At 31.1% G+C, this 19982-nt stretch overlaps 1 protein-coding gene across 1 annotated transcript in view; it reads right to left on the reverse strand.

Moving 5' to 3' along the window:
• The window catches only part of LOC126772779 (cadherin-99C), a 138659-nt gene that overhangs the window by 35294 nt on the left and 83383 nt on the right, over positions 1-19982 (reverse strand). Inside the window, exon 3 of the mRNA XM_050493352.1 lies at positions 14476-14534. The gene's annotated coding sequence lies outside the window, so the exon portion shown is untranslated. The remainder of the gene's footprint in view (positions 1-14475; positions 14535-19982) is intronic.

Raw genomic sequence — 19982 nt, forward strand, 5'->3', positions numbered from 1 at the left:
ATTTTTAGGGATTTTCAAACATTCGTTTTGGTTTAAACGTTTTATTTTATTTTATTAAATAGGAAGCCAACGTCATATATTCAGAAAAACACATTTCTTATTGCATGTATAAAAATATTGTATTAAAAATAAATATTATTAAATATTTTATTAATAGTGTGACAAAAAGCAAAGATCTTGCATTCGGCGTTGAAGGAAACACCGTGAGAAAGTATGTATCGGTTAAAAGTTTTGGAAAAAACGAGATTGGAAAAGATGTTTCCGCTGCAACAGAATATTTCCAGGCAGTTACTATTTATTACAAAAATTAAGTATCTAAGCGCCTCGATCTCTGAAAAAGTACAGTAATAATATTTGAAATTACATTCACACGAGTTAAAAAACTTTGAAAAAAATATAATGAGGAGATAAATTAAAAGTAAGTAGTATATAATATTTATATATTTAAATATAGGGCTGCATGATTAAGTGCCTTAGAAAAGTAATCAATGGTTTTATAAGATATTTAATACCTCGGCTTTGAAGAATTGTTCTGACAACTGTACAAATAAAACTATATAAAATTGTCTTTTATATGGTCAACATCTGACACTGGAACAGCAATGTGGGAAGTCGGAATGTATAATAAGGAATAAACAAACAGAGGATCACATTTACATACAAGGATACCGGTATTGAAAGCCTTGATTGATGCTATCCCGTTGTAAAACGCATCTCAAAGCCAGATGTTCTGCGAGTCCAACATAATAAATTCTAATGCGCCCATAACTCTGAGATCATCGTAAAATATACACATCTAACATGTTCACAACATATTTTAATATGCAATCGGATTTTTAGCTTTACTATTTATGACCATATTTTTTAGTTTTTGTTTATATGGTTGGCCAATAAGCCTCGCTTAAAATTTATCAATAAATATACCTTGTATTTTCTCATAGAATTATTAACTACTGAAACTGCATTAAATTTTTAGTAATGATATACAATATTGATTTTATATATACGATAGAATGAATAGAATTTAATACAATAACATAGAAATACATTGATTGCATCTTTTGTAAGTTCAATACATTTAAAACATGCGCTAGTGTTGTACGTCAAAATTATCGACAATCTTAGGCCTACAAAAGCAATTTATTGTTTCAGTGATGCACCTACGCCAGTACGAACGTTTTAAATAACCCCAGCCGTGCTATCGATTAAGCATCCTCGAAAGGACATGGCCGATGTATTATCCTCCAAGAGCATTTGATCTCAGTACGCATTACCTTTAGAGGCGGAAATGTAAAGCAATACTGTATAAATCCTAACCGCATGAGTGAATATAGGAATTTCTGAAAAGCAAGTTTGATTTATAATGTTTGATTCATCATGTTAGAGCTCGGACTTATATTATTTAGCATGTTTCTGCATGAATTATTTTTCTTGTTCTGCAGTTTCTTAAGAACTCAATAATATTCATTGCATTCTGACCACTAATAACAGAGAAAATAAAACTACATTGTCATTTAATGTCTATAGCTTGATTTAAACCGTAACCGTACCGTAACAGCCTGTGAATGTCCCACTGCTGGGCTAAAGGCCTCCTCTCCTCTTTTTGAGGAGAGGGTTTGGAGCTTATTCCACCACGCTGCTCCAATGCGGGTTGGTGGAATACACATGTGGCAGAATATCAGTGAAATTAGACACATGCAGGTTTCCTCACGATGTTTTCCTTCACCGTAAAGCACGAGATGAATTATAATCGCAAATTAAGCACATGAAAATTCAGTGGTGCTTGCCCGGGTTTGAACCCACGATCATCGGTTAGGATTCCCGCGTTCTTACCACTGGGCCATCTCGGCTCGGCTGATTTAAACACAAAATGTCAAAAGATTCCATTATGGACTACGGATTATTTATTAAAACCAAACTAACTTAACTAACTTAACTCCAAACCTTCACCTCAAAAAGTGGAGAGGAGGCCTTTAGCCCAGCAGTGGGACATTCACAGGTTGTTACGGAAAAAAAAAATTACTAAACAAATTTGCAATCACGATTATTTTATAATCGAATGTACGGAAAAAATAAGAGTTTACTGTTTGATTTTGAAATAAAAGAAACAATATTTGGCTTTTGACTAAATTTAATTTGTGACGTCACGATATAGCAAATATCACTATCAGCAAGTTATTATTTTAAATTATAATTCTTATAAATAAGGGTTATCAAAAGCAAACTATCGAAGTTATTAAAGAAACATTTATTGACAGCCACTTATCTATAGAGAAATCATGGATAGCAATTAAATTAAACATGCATACGCGACTAGAATAACTAACAAGCAATTAGAAAAGCAACTCAATTCACATTGGCTACCTCATTAAAGGTTTAAATAATATTCGAATGAAGCTTGCTTATAATTGCACTGTATTAATGCGATCATTATTGTATTGCATAATACACTAATATGACGTTTAATTTGTCACGCCAACACGGTGAAATTTGAAATTTTATTCTAAGTATCGCCGTTCCGAGAACATTTTAATTTATTCATAACATTTATTTTTTAAATCCTAATATGAATTATTATGTCAACTATTTGATACAAATAAAGTGCTTGTTCTTAATTATGATCTATTGATTGTCCGAACGACTTATTTAGTAGTCATTTAATCATATCAACTCTTTCTTTGACTAATCGTGTGAAGAATTTCGAGTTATTCCATAACACATTTTAATATAAAAGCTTAGAAACAAACTCACTTTAGCATTTTTAACAGCTTTTTTAAAAACAACTTAGCTAGTTGTCTTTAATATTAGTTTTAATGCTCGTATATCTATGATCTCTGTCATAAGGAAATATATACATATAAGGTGCATTTCCCAAGGAATTTGTACAAGATATAAAAATGTAACTTAATATCTTTTTTCACTGAGGATACCCCAGAAGGAATTTAGAAAAAACACTAGAAATGTAATTCACATATTATTTTTATTATATCTTTTAAACTACATTTAGCACACGTTATCCTTTCTAACCTAACGATGACGATCTAATGGCTGACAGTCAACTGTCAAGTCATGTCATTGAATATATATTAATTATACATTGATATTACAGTGTATTTGGACATATATATTCGACATTACGGTATGTAGTGTGAGTGAGCGAATACGCTCACTCACACTACATGTACGGTATGTAGTGTGAGTGAGCGAATACAGATACGCTATCACCGCAATCTACCGCTAACTTTAACATTTTACTTTGGTAAAACTTTGTGCAAGCCCGTGTGGGTAGGTGCCACAAGGGACGTCATATCTTAATTCCCAAGGTTAACCGTGCATTGGCAATGTCAGGACTTGTCTTACAGTGCCAATTTCTATAACCCGGAGTGACCACTAACTATCAGATGGCCTACATATTTGAAAAAGCTCACCAACGATTTTTTGGTACTTACTATTTTGATATTCACATGATTTTGCTTTACTCCTATTTTTTTATAATTCTAAGCTTTAAGACGTGTCATAAATATTCAAGCATAGGTTTATCTTCTCTTTGTTCGTGAATGACTTCATTAGCGAGTGAGGCGTATTATTTACTCGTCTCATATTTATTTTAACTTTCTACAGCTACGTATACTATACCGCAATAAAGAACGCTAATAACGATGACCTATATGGACGCGAATCAGTTTTAGAAGTTGTTCTTCGACGTATTCTTGATACGAACATTTATCGTACGATAAGAAATGTGAAAGTCTGGATATTTGGTACTCAATCACGCAAAAATAATTTCCTCCAAATTTGTTGTGGAGAAAATTTTGAATAGAAATAACTTAAGCCCTAACTTAAGACTACGGAACAATTGAAACACGAACTCCAAGTTGACAGAACCGCGAGCGGTAGCTGGTAGACTATTAATATTCAAATCAACGAATGTCAATAAATTTACTGAAACATATTTAGACGTATTTGGTTATAAAATTACAGTTGGAAGTTTAAGCCGTCTCGTTACTAGTTATATTATCCTATAATTTGAGCACGTATTATAATTACCAAGTTCCTGTGCATGGGAAATTTATTTATCATTAATTACCGGCGGAATCACTTTTATATCAATTTCGTCTTCGTGAGAACAGGTCGGCTCGCAACACGAAGCCCTAACGAGGTACGTGATGATTTTTCAAACTCCTCGGTATTTAGCTTAACGAGAATGAAGTACGTTTTAAACTAAAATATAAGCCTCCTTAAACTGTTAAAGATAAAACTATAAATTAATATATTATTGAGTATGAAACTGGGAAATTAGAAAGTTGAAAACTCACATAATCAATTATATAAAGTGGATCGTAAATCAGCTTGTGTAGTAATCAAAAGAGATTAGACATATTTGGTAGAGTTTCCAAATTTATAACATTCAGAGACAAAATATGTAATCGAATAAAAATCATCTTATTAGTTGATGCTAACGTAAGCGATAATCTTCGTAAGCAAGTTGTAGGCGTTATATATGGTGAGAAGGGTGACGTGGATAAATTGACCGTTGAAAATGTGACTACTGTTCAAGTTTCACAACAATACAAAGAAACTGCAAAGGAGGTCGTGACCGTACGTGAATTCATTGGGTGCTAGTTCGCGGAACTTGTTTCGCGAAAAGGATAAAGGAAAAAAAAGTGAGTAGTCGCAATTACATAATAATATTTTTATGTAACGTTACTACTCAGATATGAATTGCAAAACAGGTGGATCATATAGCAATCAATATGAATATACAAAAGGCAGTTGATTGGATTTAGGACCTAGAACGATTTGCAATACAAGATCAATGTAGATAAATCGAAGTTGTTAATTATGAAATTCGTCCCAATCTATTAGTTTGAAAATAATATCTAACTGTTAGTCCTGCTTTCGCCAATATATCATTAGCAATTTGTCACACGGATAGTTAAAGAAATTGAGACGACATAGATTTTATTTTATTCGTGAATTAAGCCACGACAGCATCTTTTCTAAAACAGCAAAAAGTTTTTTTTTTTAATTATGCTATAAATTTAAAAATAGAATTAGATAAGATTAAATATTTTAACAACAAAGTTCATTGTGTATCGCAAATCTTGATTAAGGAGTAGTATTTTGTGGTCAATAGGTCAGACGTGTTCGCTAGTAATTGATTTCGCTTTTAAAGTCTCGACATCGATTTCAAATAGAGCAATAATAAGCCAGGAATTGAAGTTCACAGGAGCCATTGTTTTATTTGTCAGTTTAAATTATTTAAATGATAATGTAACGGGACTTGTTTTAAACACAAGCTAACAATTGCATTATTTTTCTTCAAATCTTCAATAAAAAGTTCTTCTATTATAATAGTTTTATAGTTTTTCACTTGAGGATTTTCACCTACATGAACTTTCTTTCATTTAAAAATTAATTTCGATTACGGAATCAAGTAAAAAAAGAAAAATATTATCTAACTTAAAACTCATTTGCTTTAATTGAACAAATCAGACTCATCAGAATCAGTTTCGATTTATCCAAAGAAAAAAAAAACCAACCGCAGGAAGTATCATCGCAATTATACTACCCCGGATGTTCTCTGGTCTTATGATATATAAATATGGTAGTATCGACATTAGCGGAGATAAATGTAAGATATTACGATCCATTTAAGAAGGGGAAAAGGGTATTCATAACCTGCTGCGCCCGAGTTCAAAATTATTGCTCGACCAACAAACAGATGCCATGGCTTCGCGCCGTATGTTAAGAGAAATGACGGGAGGCTTTGATTAAACACATCTTAAGGCGATGCATCGTAAATATTAAGATGAATATCTGGTTATGTCAACTTTAGAACATACTAAAGTAAGAATAACAACAGCCATTCTTAACCGGTTATAGATTACTGATAATCAGAATTTATGATAATTATAATTTATCAGAATCGATGATATTTTTATGTTAATTAATAAATAATACGACTGTCGCTACTATATTATTGTATTATATTGAATTAATATATCATATTCCTATGAGTTATCATTGGATCTGAATCATAGAAAATACTAATAATATTTTAGGCTTTTTGAGTTTTTTGTGTTTCTTGACCGCGTATATGATGTATAATTCAATCTTTTTATAATATCCCGGGAACTCCCTGACCCATAACACGTATACGCTGTATATACGTGTTTTGTACAGCTTATATACCAATAATAATATACATATGTATCTATATCAATATATATTTAAACTATAGTACGCCAGCGGCTTCGACCGCATGAAAGGAGGAGGTTTTGACAGGTGTTAGCAATGATAAAAGTGGTATATGTCCTTCCTTGGTGTTCAGGCTTACTCTATACCAAAATTTATCTAAATTGGTTCAGTGGTCAGCTATGAAAGCGTAACAGACAGATAGAGGTACTTTCGCATTTATAACAGTAGTATAGACTTCATCGATAGTTTCATCATCCACGTATAATCGCTGTCTATAGAGAAAGCAAGGATTTACTCAAAAATATGATAGGACTTTTATGACAAGTCTATAATATAATAAATAATGTTCCCGAGTTCTCTTTGTTCTGTCGGACATAAACATTAAAGGTAGGAGACAAGTCGTTTAATTCGGCGCAGGCGCAGGAATGTGGCGTAGTGTCGAAACGCAAGGCCATGTTTGGTATGCCCTAGTATGTCTAGCTATAACGTTGATAGATTGTATACTATTTATTTAAAATGCTACTAGATTACTTTACTAATAGTAATAGCATATGCCTAATTTTTTTAACAGCATTTTCCAAAACTCACGATAAATATGTTCATATTGCAGTACAAACATACAAAACAAAAATTCTACCATTAAAAGTATCCCGGGCGTACACAGAACAACTCACCAAATTTTCATCATATTTAGACCAATGGTTTAAAAACACATAGATAACTATCATAAAAACATTCATTTTTATTTATATAGGTCATACCAAAATTAATAACACAGCGCGTCGTAAGCCCTCATGCTTTCGCGAATTACGTCTAAAGTGTTTAGATTCTGTCGCATGAGGCATAAATAATTACAAACATATTATCTACCTGACCATCACAGCGCCGTCGTCAAATAAATTATCTCATTAAAGCTACAATAATTATGTTTATTACATGAATATGCAAACAAATCGCTTAGATTATAACTAAAAGCATAATAAAAATTAAATACAACGTGCATCTCAGCCCCCGCTGCGAAGCCCGTTTAAAAGACAGGTGTATCGCATTTCTCTATAACAGTTTTTATATGAACAGATATCTGAATCGATATTTATAACGATGAACGATATGAATTCCTTTTTCAATATTTTTTGCAATGTCCTCGTAATATAATTTAAAAAAACTTTATTTTTTTGCTGTAAGTATGCTTTGTTACTGAAATGGATTTCTAGCAATGCTTATAAATAATATAATGTTTTCCGACAAATACAATAGAATGTCTTATTTAATAGTGAATTGAGTTTAACTGTCGTTATTTATGAACTTGCTATTTTAAAACCTTTAACTCGAAGCAAATTCAACAATGCCGCAATCATACCTCGTAATTTATTGAACTTTACATTTTAAATGTTAACTGGTACAAACGAAATAAAATTCAGTGGTACTGGGATAAGTATTTATTTAGGTGTTTTGGACGAAATGAGTCACGTATGAAGTTCGTGAGTTGATGAATGGATTGAATTGTTTTTCTTTAACAAATATTGAACATTGAATATCAGACTAGATGTTTATTTTAAACCTGGCACGGTTTTTGGGAATTATTGACATTTTGGTAAAACCTTACACATATTTGTTGATAAAACTTTTTTATTTTTATCTCTATTTATAGTTTATCTCTTATTTATACTTTATTCAAATTTGTTACTTTATATAAGATGTTTAGTAGTTTAGTACTAAGTATCCTTTTAAATTTATATATATAATATAATTTAATGTTCTTAATTTGAATTTTATTATTGCTTTGGTTGCCTATAAAAATGAAGCGGCGCACATAGTCATATTACTTATTACTCTAGTGTAATGTAAGCTTGTGATTGTATTCCTTGTTGCGAGATCCTAATGAATTGAAAATTGAAATACGAACATTGCTTTTTGAAGTAGATAATATTTAAGCAGAAATTATTCTTAAAGTAACAGTAGTCTACGTTTTTCCATACTTGCAAAACAAGTGTGATGTTAATTAGACAAGATATTATCGAACATTACCCTATAACTTCGTTTGTATGGATTTGTAAAATAAAATTTGCTTGTTTGAGTAGTATTCCATAAAAATAATTTAATTGATTTAAACGCGAAAACACAACGGATCTTATCTCGGGTTAGACCAATAACAACTTTTTAAAGAAAACTATCAACAAATTCGGGGTAACAGAACGTAGTTAGGGAGTTTATATAACACAGCCGTGTCTAAGAAAGTCCGCGTAAATCCTGATATATATTTCTATTGTTACGAAACGTCACATTTGATTATGAATCTGAGCGAATAGAATCAAAAAACTCCCGATGTCCCCGATAAGTCTTTAGTTTTGTTCTCTTTAAGCTTATATCTTATACTAGGGAGACTTTGGGAGTTTTTGATTCGATGATTGAAATACGCCGAGACCGAAATTGAGTAAGAGATCGCCTTCTTTACTACGAAATACTTAAGAATCTGTTAATTGCAATAATGCATTTTGTAAAGGTATTTATTTTCTGATAAAGTAATATAAAAATTAGCGATCATTTGAAATAACTTGTTGCCATTGCGTGTATTTTTAAAGATTCATTTATACATTTCCCGTAATGACTTGGTTGCATGCTTAAAATCAATTGACATAAAACAGTATAACCTTATCAAGGTGTAACACCTTAGTCTGTACTTTAATGGCAATCATTAACGCTGATATTATATCAAATAGCTGCGACGTGTTCACAGCTATCATAATAAAATACGTAATTAACCCAATTTTACAGATCAAAATACATTTGCGATATGAAATAATTAAAACGCTTTTAGTAATATTTATTACGAAATAGTACATATAGTAATCTTACAAATATTATTTATGAAGAAATATGTCTTTTTTTAGCCCTACCACCTTTTTTACAAGCGATTATCCGATACTGCTCGCGCACCACCGATTGTAATTTTTATTGCACAAGAGTTACAATAACTTTATTTATCACCAATAACTAAAATTAAACAAAAAAATATAATAAAAAGAGTCAAATGATAATGTATTTAAAGTAAGGGTAACAAACGACAGGAGATGTCTTTTTTCACAAAATTTAAATGTAATTATAATAACTAAGTGAATAATGTATTTTATAAGAAATCCTGTGTAAATATTGCATTATCCAGTTATGTCTTTCTAATCTATACTATTAATGTATTCTTTCGACGTTTCGTGATATAAAATGAAATAAAAAATTCGCTATTCTGCTTACTGCAGGAAAGAAAGTTTATAGTTGAAATAAAAATAAAATGCTGATAATAATAGGATACTATGGAATAGGAAATAGAATATTTTTTAATATTTAAAAATACATATTATATTTATATTTCGTACAACGGTGTCGACAATTACAAGTGGTAATATCATAAAACTGTAATAATAGTTGGTATAATTACGACATATTATTTAATAAGGTTAATCGTACGCGACATTACTAATGATACAAAGGCGAAAAACAAAATGACTAACTGTAGTACATACATTGTTTATTGATATTTAAGTTAGATCATCCGATCTTTTTTGTTAACTTTATACAATGAAACGAATGAACGAATTGGTTGCATATGTATTTAGTATTTGTTTAAGAAGAGACACAATTAAAAATACTGGTTTAGAATACAAAATAGTCAATGGACGGGAAGAAATATTTAAAAAAAGGCAATGACACTGTCACTCGGAATGATGTTATATGTATGTATATGTATTCTAACGATACCTAATATCCAAATCTGTTCATGTATTGAAAGGTTATAGCGGAACAAAACAACTCACAAACATAAATTACCCCCAAAAATACTGCACATTTTTTGGATAATTTATTAACATTAAACCTTTTTTGACAAGGAAGCAATCGGTGTTAGTGAATCATATTGAAAGTCAGAGAAATAACAGCTCATATAAATTGAGATGTTAATATTCCCATATGCACTTAACATTTATTTCTCATTACATATCAACGGTCATATATATAATGGTATTGTATAAACACATAGCCATTAGCATTAACCTACGTTAATACATGTTACTGTTCAAATAAACAAAAGAAACAATGCTTTTAAAAGGTTTACGCTGCGTTTAAACCAACAATACTAAAGTTAATGTGATGGATAACTGCACTGCAAAATCGTACGACACCTATTTCGAACTATTATATACTAAACATTATTCATTTAAAACGCAAATTTACAGTGTCATAAATTATAGACCCTATTATAACACGTCTCTGCTTCAATGATTTTTTTTTTTCGAAACAGCAATTGCTATCTCTTGGTTATGTTTTATTTTAAGCCGGTATATTGCATGTAAAACCTCTTAACGAGAACTTATCTTGGTACAAAAGTGATATTTCGCTTATGTGGTGCAACTGGTCAATAGAATCGTGGTTCGATACCTCGGAGTAAAACTATTATTCAGCACTACTTTTTTTTGTTATTCAATATGAAAATAAAATTTTATATTATAAGAAGATGTTGTAGCCTTCTATTTCGCAGTCCCCAAACTTTTAGTCAAATAAAAAGTTATTAGGTTTTTTCTCACAAAATTTCTGTCGCAGCCCGGAGTCTGGTAATTGGAAGCGTGTACACTCCCGTGCCTAGTAAAGCACATAAAGTTTTTGGTCCTGCGGCTGAACACCTTCCAGTCGTGTCGAATTGCCGTCCCATCGGATTATGAGGGTCATGGAATAGAGAGTGCACTTGTGTTTGTGCTCACACTTGTACACTATAGTATGTCCTGCGCAGTAGGCTAATTTCTCTTGAGATTGGCCGACGTGGCCGAAATCGGTCCGGAGGACATTATTTTTAAGTAATTGTTGAGTTCTCACGAAATCTCTTTAGAATAATAATATAATTTTAGTAAAAAAATAAAGAACTCTATGAAATAGATATATACCTAAATGAATATAAATGAATATTGTAACCGATTGCAATTTATAGCACTTCCATGAACTAGTTCATCGCCAGTGTTAATTTACTTAACACGTAATTGTATACAGTTTTGTGAAATTTATATACTATTACAGGAACTTACCACAAATGTAGTAATATTTCCTTGTTAGTGAAAAATCATTTATAATAAGTACCTATACATTATTATATCGCATAAAACCACATGACGCTGTTAGTTGTTTATTTATTAAATATATTTTTCAATAAATCCGAATAAATTTATTCAAATTCATTGTGTAAATCTGTTAATGGTTAGTAACATAAGTACAGTTGAGCTCTTCTGTAAGAACATACTCGAATCTCACCGCAGAACACGAACGAGAAATGTCAAAAAGTTACACTTTTTTATGGAATAGGTAGGCGGACGTACAAATGTGCCATCAGATGGTCATCAATGTCCATGAAATTAGTGCTATAAGAAATATTAACCATCTCTTACATTCCCAGAGTGTCATTAACTTTGGAAACTAAGGTTTTAAGACCTCATATGTGACATTAGCGGAATATTTTGCGCTCAAAAGCGTAGATACACACCAGAAATAGATCAAAAAAATTAAATACCAGGTACAGTGCTTAACGTTACTTTAAAACAAAATGGCAAGCGGCAGTCATGAATCATGGCCCATGATGTAAAACAGTAACAGCCTGTAAATGTCCCACTGCTGGGATAAGGCCTCCTCTCCCTTTTTGAGGAGAAGGTTTGGAGCTTATTCCACCACGCTGCTCCAATGCGGGTTGGTGGAATACACATGTGGCAGAATTTCGATGAAATTAGACACATGCAGGTTTCCTCACGATGTTTTCCTTCACCGAAAAACACGAGATGAATTATAACAGAAATTAAGCACATGAAAATTCAGAGGTGCTTGCCCGGGTTTGAACCCACGTTCATCGGTTAAGATTCACGCGTTCTTACCACTGGGCTGGCTGGTAAAACGTTTAATACAAATTATCTATAATATATTTTAGTTTTTTTTTTATTTATTACATCATTTTAATTTTAGAGTAAATTGCTTTCAAGTTGATACATATTCTTAAATCTATTTGCATACGTCGATCATACATATAGATATCCGTAGCAGCTGTGACACACCTAATTTTAATAATTCAATCTCATTTGATAATCAATTTATTGGCATCTCGGCTAGAGAAATTGTATGTTAAAACAGGTTTCGTACGAGTTTTTACCATATTTACCGCTTGCTTTAAACTAAACCAGTCTATGGGACATCGATTTTATTATCAAAACTTACAAATATTCATCCTAAAACAAGATCATAGAGATTTTTATAATAGTAGATTTTATAATAAGACGTCATGGAAACAAACAAACAGTACCAACGTTATAATAACATCCATACTAACTTAAGTTTATTACGCTTTCACATCTTAACTACTAAATCGAACATTCAAATTTTTTTTTCAATATGTCAGCGGTACAGAAAAACAATAAGGGTATCTAACACTTACATTCCATTTTTAAAGTAAGTTATCATAAAGTATAAGCGATACTTGTGTGAAAGTTTCATGTCAATCGAATCTATAAACAAAATTGACAGGAATAAAAAACATGTTATATTTTTTAAACTCTCACAGTAGAAAGAGATAGATATGGTTTTATCATGTTCAAACTATAAGGTATCAATTCGACATCTATCTAGCATGATTGGTGTTGAATAAAGGCTGATGCTTATTCTGATGAAAACAATTAAAAGTGAACAAATTTTACAGGGTAACTTGCAGTTAAACTTGCTATCCTTTCCAAGTCATACATTAGAATGAAATAGCAATAGCTGTAGCAGTTACATTAGTAACGACGGAAGTTTTAGCCCGAACCGAAACAAAAGAAATGAAATATATTTTTTAATTAGTGATGCAAACTTGATTGTCTATGTGAGTGATATACATCCATATAAAATAAGCAGGAACCGTTGACAACTTCATAAAATTTACAATTTCACAATATACCTGGTCTCATTAAAGTAACAGCTACAGCAAAAACAGCAGTAATCATGTAGTTTAACAAAAATGTCATCCAAGATAACTAGACGGAATTAGACGTACTCTTATACTTTATGATTATTCTAGCTAATAGGATGTATTTACTTTTAAAGCTACAGCTGAATAGGTTGCCGACGGACAAAAAATATAAAGAGATACAATTTTTAAGTTATAAGTTTCGCGTTTAATAACCTCATTGGTCGGTACTATTTTCGTAATAAGCATACACATTTACAGCTTTATAATTGCATATGTTTGAATTAAAATAAGAAAACCAGATTAGTTTGTGTTAAATTGAGCAGTTATCGGGAGTTTCTTTTTTTGTACAGATATTTCGTGTTATGAATTGAACAAAAACATACTTAGAGAATGATAAAATATATTAATTAATTTAAAACTGTGATGTTCGGCATCAACTGCTTGGTTTAATTTTCCGCACAAATAATTTAGAGTTGTTACCACGTAAAAACATTACTGGCATTTTAACGCACGTCACAATTTAAGCAAAAATTATAAAATTAAATTTCAATCTGCAACTATTTATTTGTCTTTTGTTATTTTTACATGTTATTGTATGAGACAGCGACAGTTAAATATTAAGTTAACACAATTTTTTAAAGTAATAAGCAAAAAGCATCTATGTAGCAATCAGTTAACTCGGGAAATTTAACTTTTTCGATCCCTCATAAGACGTTTTTGCCCATTCCGTCACGTGTTCCTATGCAATTTATCGTACATATGGCAGAATTTTATCTGATATTTATATAGATATTTTTATAGAATAGGAAGGCGGACGAGCATATAGGCCACCTGATGATAAGTGGTCACCAACGCCCATAAACATTGGCATTGTAAGAAATGTTAACCATCGCTTACATCACCAGTGTAAAACAACAATACCAAGTATTGCTGTTTTGCAGTAGAATATCTGATGAGTGGGTGGTACCTACCTAGACGAGCTTGCACAAAGCTCTACCACCAGTAAATATCCCCAGGAAGAATTATTATAGACACTCAGTGATGCTCGTATGCGAAGCAAAAAAAAAACAGAATCTTCTATTAGGATTCTCGATTCTATCCATTGTATTATATCAGATCGTATTCGTAAGACGAATAATAGCAGATAAAAAGTATGCCAACTAATTAACGTACAATGAAACCGAAATGCTTACGTTTATGTTACGTACTACAACAATTACAACCGTGTATTTAATTTTAATTCATCTGAAAATGTTTCGTAATCTAAAACTCTGAATAATTGAAATAAAGCTGTATAAAATTTTACTCACGCAATGATTGTTATTCCCCCTTGTTCGCATTCCTCATACTATCCTTTCCAGTGCTCCATCTGTAATTGAACACATACATTATAACTTTATTAAAAGATCATCATAATATTTTATCTATGTATCCAATTGTATATAAGGAAAATCAAAAATCAATTACAATAAGTAATCATTTTTTTAAATCCGAGGTTACTATGTAATTAAATGGGTATACAGAATTCAGAAGGTATTAATAAATGATTATAAAAAATATAATCCTAATAGGATAATTGTTTTGTTAAAACCAAAAAGTGAATTGCCTTTAAATCTAAGACCATATGAGAATTTCGGCAAAACAAACCTTTAAAATATTCTATAGGTTTTAGTATTTGCTATCTTAAGTATAATTCTGATGTACCTAAATTCACTAAACAATTGGTCACATTCAACTAAAACTCCGTAGACACAAAGATGAAAATACTTTCTTCCAGATAAAAATACTTAAAGCCAAACATAGTTTTAAGAATTACAAAAGTATAGCTCTGATAAACCCAAATGCACTAAAGAGATCACCTTCAAATTAAATATCTCGTACTGCACTAAGATCAAAATGCTTTCTTGGCCGGATAAAAAGGCGTTGCGTCACGTCCTGAGGTCATCTCCCAACATTGTTTAGCCACAATGGCAATTGTGAGAAAGAATCGCCGTAAAACAATAGAGCCAGCTCAGTAATTAGCTACCAATTAAATATTTGTTTGAACACAACGCATTGTTCCCCACATTCTATTTATTAGATACACAAATAGAAGTCATTGGATGCCACTTTAATTGTCATTCTTATTAGTGTCATATAAAATATTTTAATGCAAACAAGGTTACGAATCGAGCAGTGTCTTCAATGTGAAACAACACTAAGACACTGTTGGGCACCCTTAAGTTCAAGTCGGAAACAAATTTTTATTTTAATATTAGAAATATAATATATTTACAATGATGAAAATCTTACAAAATCTGCTAAATGTTTCAGATGGTTATAGTCAAAATATGTTTTCAAAATTATTCAATATAAAAGTCTCGTTTTAAAGATTCCGCAGCGATTTGGAGAGTAAGGCTAATTTACATTGTATTAGAGATTAGCCTCTAATAAGGCTTTATGAACTTTACTTTGTATGATTATAAAATGCAAGCCGCAGGTGCAAAAACGTGGACTAAATAGAATATGAGGAATCAACGTCATTTGCATAAGGTATAAATTCCAACTGATAAATTTGAGCGCAGGTAGGAGTTGGTAATGACTCAGTTATAGAAGATATTTTTATGTTATAAACACTTTTTGTAAATATAACAAGAAAACTAACAGATAGCGATAAAATCTACTGATAAGCTTCTTAATACTATAAATGTGTGAGATAAAATTCTAAGTCAGGTAAAAACTAGTCAACTATTAATTATTATTAATGCGAAAGTAAATACCTAAAAAAACTGTCTTGAACAATAAAGAACCTCAACGACTAGATAAGGACATAAGCGTATAAATTACTGCACTTATGGAAAAATACAGGATCTATCGATCTAAAAGAAAAATAAAATTGACGCGGAAAGAGTTCTGGAGATCAGCTAACTAGTTATCTATAAAAGCACATTTAACAAAATTTATTACGAAATAAACACTAACTATTGAAAGAACGATATAGGAACAATTCCTATTTTCCTCTATATATATATATACACATAATAATTCCTCTTTTTATATATGATTTTTTAAATATAAAAACCGACGACCGACCAAAATTTTGCCTGATTGTACACTTTACCCCAAGATGGCCCAGTGGTAAGAATGCGTGAATCTTAACCGATGATCGTAGGTTCAAACCCGGGCAACCACCACTAAATTTTTATGTGATTAATTTGGGATTACAATTCATCTCGTGCTTTATGGTGAAGGAAAACATCGTGAGGAAACCTGCATGTGTCTAATTTCACTGAAATTCTGCCACATGAGTATTCCACCAACCCGCACTGGAGCAACGTGGTGGAAAAAGCTCCAAACCTTCTCCTCAAAAAAATTTTTTACAAACAGTTTATATATACTAATTTAATGAATGCAAAAGTGCCTGTCTATCTGTCTGTTACCCTCCCACGCCTACACCACTGAACAGATTTTGATGAAATTTCTATTAAGCCAGCTTGAACCCTAAGGAAGGAAAAATGAAACTTTTTAATACCAACATAAACTACGTACTGCTTTAACAAGCGGCATGAAACGACTTTTGTGAATAAATTAATTATACCCGAAATACATTAAAACAAGTAGGGTTTTATAAAAATGGCATTTTTTTAAAAACAATTAAAATAATAAAACGAACACGACATTTATATACATACAAAACGAATTTTCGATTACTGAGAAATCAAACAAACGATTACAACATCAGTATATACAGCTGTTTGTTTAAAATATACTGATATTGACAATACATGAAAGAAAACATAATAACGCACTTAGAACTCGTATTCAATTTCGTTAACGTTGCGTGGGTCGATGGGTGTGACAAGATCCAAAATCAACTATACAAATATGAACAGGTTGTTAGATCACAAAAGTATAAGACAAAGTTATCGTCGAATTGCATAAACTAGGATGTAAATCTAGACACATGAAAACCTGCTAATCTTTACAATGGGACAGGATGACAAATTTCAGAATGAAGCAAAATCTCTCTTTGATAACATTTAAGCATTTAAAACGTTTCGTTTCCCAGATCCAGGGACTGAGTTATTGAAATCTCTTAATTATATTTTTCTTAATAATATTCTCTAACTAATTTGGCAATTGTAAGCTAATTTATATACATATGAATATGGTAAAATTCGATCCTGTTATATTTGAGAATTGTTCACTTCCAACGTTTTTAAATAGGTAGTAAGAAAAAAAATACAAAATAATATGTGTCATATTTACATATGTATGAATTAATATTATAATTCAATTATTTTGAATGTATATATAATGCACCGTTAAAATATTTATAGATTTTAATTTGGGCAACATTAAGGAGCTTTTCTATTATCCCTACATAAACAATTTTAAACAACTCACAGTAACTTAGAAGCCTTGTATGTATTTTTTTTCTTCTGCATAACAAATTAAAAACCTTGTGCATGCCACTCTACATTAGCATACTGTCATAATATCATAGCATGTGCTGTGCTTACACGTGTTGTAATGTCAAGTAAATAAAGTATAAACGGGCATTCCAATGTCATCGAACTATTTAAATTATAGAGGGAAACAGAATAACACGACGTCCTAGTTTATAATTATCATTATTATCAATAATGTGATAATAGGAGACTAGATGTCTTACCACTTCTACATACACTGATGTATAATTACGATACATTTAAAAACAATTCAAGTAATTTATAGACTGAATTTATGTATCATATTCTTGATATATTTTTGCATAGATATTAATTGCGATTATACTCGTATTTAATAAAATTGCATATAACTCTATTCAAAGCTTTATTACCTTGTATAGTTAACAATTACTTTGGCAATTTCGTTATTTAAACTGAATTATGTAGTAAGGATTTAAACACACTCTAAAATTGAGTAGTTTAAAGAAATAAAACGTAAATTTTACACGGTTTATAAATATAGTAGAAGATTATATACATATGACGATTCTTATGTGTGAAAAGAACGCAACTTTTTACTGTTTAGACAGAAAAATATTAAGAATCTGATTTTTAATTTCTACTGAATTGAAAAATTTCGTATCGCACTAGATATCTTATTCAGTATATAACATCAAACCATTTCACTGCATACTATAAAACAAAGTCCCCCGCCGCTTCTGTCTCTCAGTATGTCTGTTTGAACGCGATAAACTGAAAAACTACCAAACGGTTTCTCTTTCTGTTATCGGCAATGGACGGAGCAATAAGGCAGGTTTAAATCATTTCGGTTTTGTGTAAATTGTCTAAAATGTGAAACGTTTTATTCTATCCGTGCGAAGCCAGGAAAGGTAACTAGTATTATGGATATCAGATGTTATAGATAGGTTTATAATGATTGTAACATGATTATTGCAGATAGACGATTAACATTATTAGGTCCTTTAATCAATCATCAAATCGATCAAAGCCATGTGTCTATAGACTTTCGAATTGCTGGTAATTACCTTGTATCATATATTACAACTTGAAGTAATACTGGTCCCGTCTACGTATTGACAACACATTATTAGTATCCCACGATTTTATTAGCACAATCGTCTGTCTTAGTCTGTAATAAAATATCATTAATGTTGCGTGTTAGCGAATCAAGTGATAATATAATTCTATATATAAAGTGACAGCCTGCAGTTACTTTTAAAGTCACAGGATTATCTGGATCTTAAAAATCAATAGCTTAGCGTGACGTATAATTTAAAATTGTCATTGGTAGCATAGTATAAAATAAATTAGTTTATAATGATCACTATTATATATTTAATATCCTATTATATATTAAAATCCCAAGAGAATAATGAGTTGTTTCCAAATTTTAGTTGCATCGTCTGCTAGAGCCACATAACAAATGGATAAATAGTATAATAAATTTCTCAAATATCAAACAAAACCAATTACCTTACAATCAATTGTAATGTCAACATAATTAACATAAACGAGCTCAAATAAAATCGCACTTAACAAATACAATTACGTGAACTATATTTTATAATTAAATGCAATTTGTAACTGCGTTCAGTTCAGATTGCATAAACGAAGTTAAGACTGGTTGAGATAAAAAAAGACATATCAGCCGAAAACCTGATCGAAACGCGTCCGCTCACTTTTTATCGAAACACGTGTTGCGTTGGTTCGAACTGCCCTTTGAACACCGACAAATATAACACCAATTGATTGAAAAGTAATTACTAAGTCGTGAATTAATTAACACCATAATAATTGACAAATTATATGAAGCAATTTGTCATTTGTTTGATGACCCCGATCTTCTGGTTACAACTGCGTATACTTAAGCTAGCATTGAACGCAATTATCATTATTTACCTCAACTGAATAAGGCAGCGTAATATAAACGAATGTTTAATGCGGAGACATAAATACTGAATACTTTATAATCGTATCGGCTTTGTATGATGCTCATTAAATCTTTTGAGTCGGACTCGTATCTGTGGTCCCTTACGTAATACCTGATAACATCAAAGCACAGTCATCTAAAGTACGATTGTCAAGCAAAATGTTACAATATGTCAAATTACAGAAATAAACTTGCCATGATAGATAAAATATGATGTATATATGAATAACAAAATTGTTCATATGTTGGGTCATAAGTTGCAATTGTACTGTAATTTTTGTATTAGCAATAATGTTTTTGATGCAATAAAACATAGTAAATGTCATCTCAGATAGGAAGACCTTTCTCATCGCTTTCTGTTTAACACGACGAGTCGGGTCCTAGTGACATTTAAAAGCAATAGAAAATCAAAGAGGCATTCGTATCATTGTTGGGA

This window comes from Nymphalis io, chromosome 13 (genome assembly GCF_905147045.1).
Source record: "Nymphalis io chromosome 13, ilAglIoxx1.1, whole genome shotgun sequence".
NCBI lineage: Eukaryota > Metazoa > Arthropoda > Insecta > Lepidoptera > Nymphalidae > Nymphalis > Nymphalis io.